This window comes from Mobula birostris, chromosome 5, assembly GCF_030028105.1.
Source record: "Mobula birostris isolate sMobBir1 chromosome 5, sMobBir1.hap1, whole genome shotgun sequence".
Lineage (NCBI taxonomy): Eukaryota > Metazoa > Chordata > Chondrichthyes > Myliobatiformes > Myliobatidae > Mobula > Mobula birostris.
In genome coordinates, this window is record NC_092374.1 from 196,863,822 (window position 1) to 196,870,352 (window position 6,531).

Genomic DNA, 6,531 nt, shown 5'->3' on the forward strand with positions numbered 1-6,531 from the left:
CTCCTCACCTTGTCTACTCCTGTCATTGTTACCAACATGTAACAAGACTTCTGGCTGCTCACGCTCACCCTTGAGAATGCCCTGGACCCGGACTGAGACATTCCTGACCCTGGCACCTGGGAGACAACAGATCACTCGGGTGTTTCTATCACGCCCACAGAATCTCATCTCTGTTCCTCTAACTATGGAATCTCCTCGCAATACTACAGTCCTCTTCATCTCTCTGCTCTTCTAGGGGTGAAAACCTCTCTGTTCCTCCAATTTATCACCTCCTCGTTCTCCCACATGAGTCGAAGGTCATCGAAGTGCAGCTTCAGCTCTTTAATATGATCTTTCAGGAGTTGTAGCTCGCTAAACCTGGTACAGAAGAGTTTATCTGGGAGACTGAGGTTCGTAGCAGAAAAGGATGAACAAATAAGAACAAAAATATAGAGACACCTCGCCCAAGCCTGATGAGCCAAAGCCACACTAAACACTGGCACACTCAAAAAAATGGCTGCTCGCCACACCACACTCACACAAACAGACACAGTTAGGTTGAGGCACAGAAAACATTACCCACTGCACCCTCCTCACGTTTTCCAGCCTTGCCTCTCACTCTCCGAAACTTGATCCTCCTTCAGACTCTACCCTCCCTCTCAATCTGCATGCAGCCTCGTTAGACCCTCTCTCCTGCATCTCCACAATCTGCTTCTTCCTTCTGCATTCCCCACCCAGAGCACTCATTCTCACCCCACCCTTTGAATGTTGACACACCCTCTCCTCTCTGCATCCTCTCTCACCCCACCTCCATGCACTCCTCAGCTCCAGTCGTTTCCACTCACTCACTCTCCAGCCCTGTGACTCTGACTCCATTTGCCAAATAGCCTCCACCTGGGAGTGAAGGGTCAAAGATCTTCAGACACTCCTCCCAGTGTGGATTTTGTTCTGCCTCTCTGACTCTCAGACTCCAGTGCCTCATTGTCTACATCTGGTATAGGGAGTTGTCTATCCCAGCATGTGAAGACAGACTCCAAAGGATTGAGCGGATGAGACCAATGGAAGGTCCAACGGTCAAGAAGGCGGTCTCTGCAAGCGTCGTGGAACGTGCAGAGCAGGACAAGGCACAGAAGAAGTCCTGGTCATCCACTGCGCCTAGTCCCATCTCCAGCCGTCTAGACTCTGTCTTGCCACTGGATCCAGATGGGAATTGGGAAGAGAGAGTAAGGCTGACGCTGCACAACTCTCCCTCACTTAAGTCCAAATCACACGCTAGTCTCAACACCATCATAATGGTGTCGACGTCCTCATCGACGTTGAGGGCGGACGAACACAAAGTCTTCATCTGGGACTGTGGAACATGAGATTCTGACAGGATATCTGTTCCCAATATAATTTCAACGGATTGTCAGGACTGGCAGCTCAGTGTTGTGGAGTACAGGTGCGAGAGGTGTGATAGAAATGGAAGCCAGAGAGGATGGGGAGTCACAATGTCAGTTCAGGAGAACAGCACTGAAGAGTTTAGAGGGATATTCCTGGGGGAATGTGCAATTTGGCTACATTGGCAAACACTGGAACAATTTTCACAATAGTGCCTGGGAGTGCATCCAGTGAGACTATATTGATTGAAGTTATAAATAACAGGGGGATAATCACTTTATTACTGTTTAATAACAGGACACCAGCAGTCAGTGGGAATTATGAGAGCCCAATTGCAGGGACATTGCAGATAGAACATATAGAACATAGAGAACATAGAATAGTACAGCACAGTACAGGCCCTTTGGCCCAAAATGTTGTGTTGACCCTCAAACCCTGCCTCCCATCTAAGCCCCCACCTTAGATTCCTCCATATACCTGTCTAGTAGTCTCTTAAACTTCACTAGTGTATCTGCCTCCACCACTGACTCAGGCAGTGCATTCCACACACCAACCACTCTCTGAGTAAAAAACCTTCCTCTAATATCCCCCTTGAACTTCCCACCCCTTACCTTAAAGCCATGTCCTCTTGTATTGAGCAGTGGTGCTCTGGGGAAGAGGCACTGGCTATCCACCCTATCTATTCCTGTTAATATTTTGTAGACCTCTATCATGTCTCCTCTCATCCTCCTTCTCTCCAAAGAGTAAAGCCCTAGATCCCTTAATCTCTGATCATAATGCATACTCTCTAAACTAGGCAGCATTCTGGTAAACCTCCTCTGTACCCTTTCTAATGCTTCCACATCCTTCCTATAGTGAGGTGACCAGAACTGGACACAATACTCCAAATGTGGCCTAACCTGAGTTTTATAGAGCTGCATCATTTCATCGCGACTCTTAAACTCTATCCCTCGACTTATGAAAGCTAACACCCCATAAGCTTTCTTAACTACCCTATCCACCTGTGAGGCAACTTTCAGGGATCTGTGGACATGTACCCCCAGATCCCTCTGCTCCTCCACACTACCAAGTATCCTGCCATTTACTATGTACTCTGCCTTGGAGTTTCTCCTTCCAAAGTGTACCACCTCACACTTCTCTGGGTTGAACTCCATCTGCCACTTCTCAGCCCACTTCTGCATCCTATCAATGTCTCTCTGCAATCTTTGACAATCCTCTACACTATCTACAACACCACCAACCTTTGTGTCATCTGCAAACTTGCCAAACCACCCTTCTACCCCCACATCCAGGTCGTTAATAAAAATCACAAAAAGTAGAGGTCCCAGAACAGATCCTTGTGGGACACCACTAGTCACAATCCTCCAATCTGAATGTACTTCCTCCACCACCACCCTCTGCCTTCTGCAGGCAAGCCAATTCTGAATCCACCTGGCCAAACTTCCCTGGATCCCATGCCTTCTGACTTTCTGAATAAGCCTACCGTGTGGAACCTTGTCAAATGCCTTACTAAAATCCATATAGATCACATCCACTGCACTACCCTCATCTATATGCCTGGTCACCTCCTCAAAGAACTCTATCAGGCTTGTTAGACATGATCTGCCCTTCACAAAGCCATGCTGACTGTCCCTGATAAGACCATGATTCTCGAAATGCCTATAGATCCTATCTCTAAGAATCTTTTCCAACAGCTTTCCCACCACAGACGTAAGGCTCACTGGTCTATAATTACCCAGACTATCTCTACTACCTTTTTTGAAAAAGGAAACAACATTCACCTCCCTCCAATCCTCCGGGACCATTCCAGTGGACAACAAGGACAAAGATCCTAGCCAGAGGCTCAGCAATCTCTTCTCTTGCCTCGTGGAGCAGCCTGGGGAATATTCCGTCAGGCCCCAGGGACTTATCTGTCCTAACGTATTTTAACAATTCCAACACCTCCTCTCCCTTAATATCAGCATGCTCCAGAACATCAACCTCACTCATATTGTCCTCACCATCATCAAGTTCCCTCTCATTGGTGAATACCGAAGAGAAGTATTCATTGAGGGCCTCGCTCACTTCCACAGCCTCCAGGCACATCTTCCCACCTTTATCTCTAATTGGTCCTACCTTCACTCCTGTCATCCTTTTTTCTTCATATAATTGAAGAATGCCTTGGGATTTTCCTTTACCCTACTCGCCAAGGCCTTCTCATGCCCCCTTCTTGCTCTTCTCAGCCCCTTCTTAAGCTCCTTTCTTGCTTCCCTGTATTCCTCAATAGACCCATCTGATCCCTGCTTCCTAAACCTCATGTATGCTGCCTTCTTCCACCTGACCAGATTTTCCACCTCACTTGTCACCCATGGTTCCTTCACCCTACCATTCTTTATCTTCCTCACCAGGACAAATTTATCCTTTACATCCCGCAAGAGATCTCTAAACATCGACCACATGTCCATAGTACATTTCCCTGCAAAAACATCATCTCAATTCACACCCGCGAGCTCTAGTCTTATAGCCTCATAATTTGCCTTTCCCTAATTAAAAATGTTCCTGTGCTCTCGGATTCTATCCTTTTCCATGATAATGCTAAAGGACAGGGAGCGGTGGTCACTGTCCCCCAGATGCTCATCCACTGAGAGATCTGTGACCTGACCCGGTTCATTACCTGGTACTAGATCTGATATGGCATTCCCCCTGGTCGGCCTGTCCACATACTGTGACAGGAATCCATCCTGGACACACTTAACAAATTCTGCCCCATCTAAACCCTTGGAACTAATCAGGTGCCAATCAATATTAAAGTCACCCATGATAACAACCCTGTTATTTTTGCACCTTTCCAAACTCTGCCTCCCAATCTGCTCATCTGTATCTCTGCTGCTACCAGGGGGCCTATAGAATACCCCCAGTAGAGTAACTGCTCCCTTCTTGTTCCTGACTTCCACCCATATTGACTCAAAAGAGGATCCTGCTACATTACCCACCCTTTCTGTAGCTGTAATAGTATCCCTGACTAGTAATGCCACCCCTCCTCCCCTTTTTCTGCCCTCTCTATCCCTTTTAAAGCGCTGAAATCCAGGAATATTGAGAATCCATTCCTGCCCTGGTGCCAGCCAAGTCTCTGTAATGGCCACTACATCATAATTCCATGTATGTATCGAAGCTCTCAGTTCAACACCTTTGTTCCTGATGCTTCTTGCATTGAGGTACACACATTTCAGCTCTTCTACCTTACTGTCTCTACACCGTTTATTCTGCTTCTCTTTCCTCAAAGCCTCTCTGTATGTTAGATCTGGCTTTACTCCATGCACTTCTTTCACTGCTCTATCGTTCTGGGTCCCATCCCCCTCGCAAATTAGTTTAAACCCTCCCGAACCATGCTAGCAAACCAACCTGCAAGGATATTGCTCCCCCTCGAGTTCAGGTGCAACCCATCCAATCTGTACAGGTCCCACCTTCCCCAGAAGAGATCCCAATGATCTAAAAATCTATAACCCTGCTCCCTGCACCAACTCCTCGGCCATGCATTCAACTGCCATCTCCTCCAATTCTTACCATCTCTGTCACGTAGCACTGGCAGCAATCCTGAGAACGTCACCCTTGAGGTCCTGTTCTTCAGCCTTCTGCCTAATTCCTGAAACTCACACTTCAGGACCTCATCCCTCTTCCTGCCTATGTCGTTGGTCCCAACATGTATCACGACTTCTGGTTGCTTTCCCTCTCGTACCAGGATGTTGTGCACCCGGTCAGAGACATCCCGGACCCTGGTACCCGGGAGGCAACAAACCATGCGGGTGTCCTTCTCACGTCCACAAAATCTCCTGTCTGCTCCCCTGACTATAGAGTACCCAATGACAACAGCTCTCCTCTTCGCCAATGACGACAGCTCTCCTCTTCTCCGTCCCACCCTTCTGCACCACAGGGTCAGACTCAGTGCCGGGGGCCCTGCCACCGTGGCTCACACCTGGTCGGTCGTCCCCGCCGACAGTATCCAGGATGGTAAACTTATTATTCAGAGGTGCTCTGCACTACCTGTCTGCTCACCTTCACTTTCCCCCCTCTGACTGTCACCCAACGACCTGCTTCCGACAGCCTAGGTGTGACTACCTCCCTGTAGCTCTCATCTATGACTGCCTCATTCTCCCTTATGAGTCGAAGCCCATCCAGCTGCTGCTCCAGATTCCTTACACGGTCTTCCAGATCGCCCAGCCGTATGCACTTCTGGCAGATGTGACTCTGCGGGAGAGGGGCGTTCCCCCAAGACTGCCACATCTCACATGACAGGCACATCACCGTCTCAGGGGACATTGTAAAAACTAACTGCGAGCTAGCTTGTCCTCCGCCTCTTCTCGTCAAAGCCTCAGAGCTCCACTCCTTCATTGGCCCACTCACGCTCTGGCCACTTTCCACTAGCCGCTTCGCTTGAGCTATCCCTCTATTTATCTGTTTGAGCTTTTCAAACTGTTTGGTCACCTGACCTCGACTGCCCAATCAGCTGCTTTCTGCTGAGTCTGAGCTATTCAAATCTTGATTGTCTAATTAACGGCTTACTGCTGATCTATTCAAATCTTGATTGACTTGATTGCACAGACCAACTGCCAAAACTGCCAGAATCTGTCGAGTCAAAGCCTGAAAGCTCCACTCCTTCACTGACCCACTCACGCTCTGACCGCTGTGAGATACCTGTTGGAAAATTAAAATTGCAATGAGGGGTGATTTCAACAATTTTAGGATTAACTGGGATAGTCATTGTGCTGAGTGATTTGAAAGGCAGAATTTGTAAAATGTGTTCCTGAAATTTTTTGACAAAATATATGCAGATAGTCTGATAAGAGCAGATACTACACTTGATCTTAGCCAAAAGGCCGAGAAGCGATCAGACCAGAAGGCGGAGGAGGAGAGTTCGCGCTGACGCAGGGGTGGATCCTAATGCTGATTGGCCTCCAATCTAACACCCCATACCAGCGACGACAGCAGTGAGGAAGAAGATGGCAGCAGCGAGCAGTACATCAGCTCGAGGCCAGGGTATCAAGAACACTGTCAGGCTGACAGTGCGAGACCGGAACGGGGGCACCGGCTTCACCCGAGAGACCTTCATCCGGAAGGTCTTGCTGGATTGCTGTGGATTTACGCCCGATGACATCTACTGCGTCCAGGACTTCGCAGGTTTCTTCGATGTCACTT

At 48.4% G+C, this 6,531-nt stretch overlaps 1 pseudogene; it reads right to left on the bottom strand.

Annotated features, from left to right (window-relative positions):
• Positions 1-6,104: 6,104 nt before the first annotated feature.
• Positions 6,105-6,224, bottom strand: LOC140198534 (U2 spliceosomal RNA; annotated as a pseudogene).
• Positions 6,225-6,531: the final 307 nt, after the last annotated feature.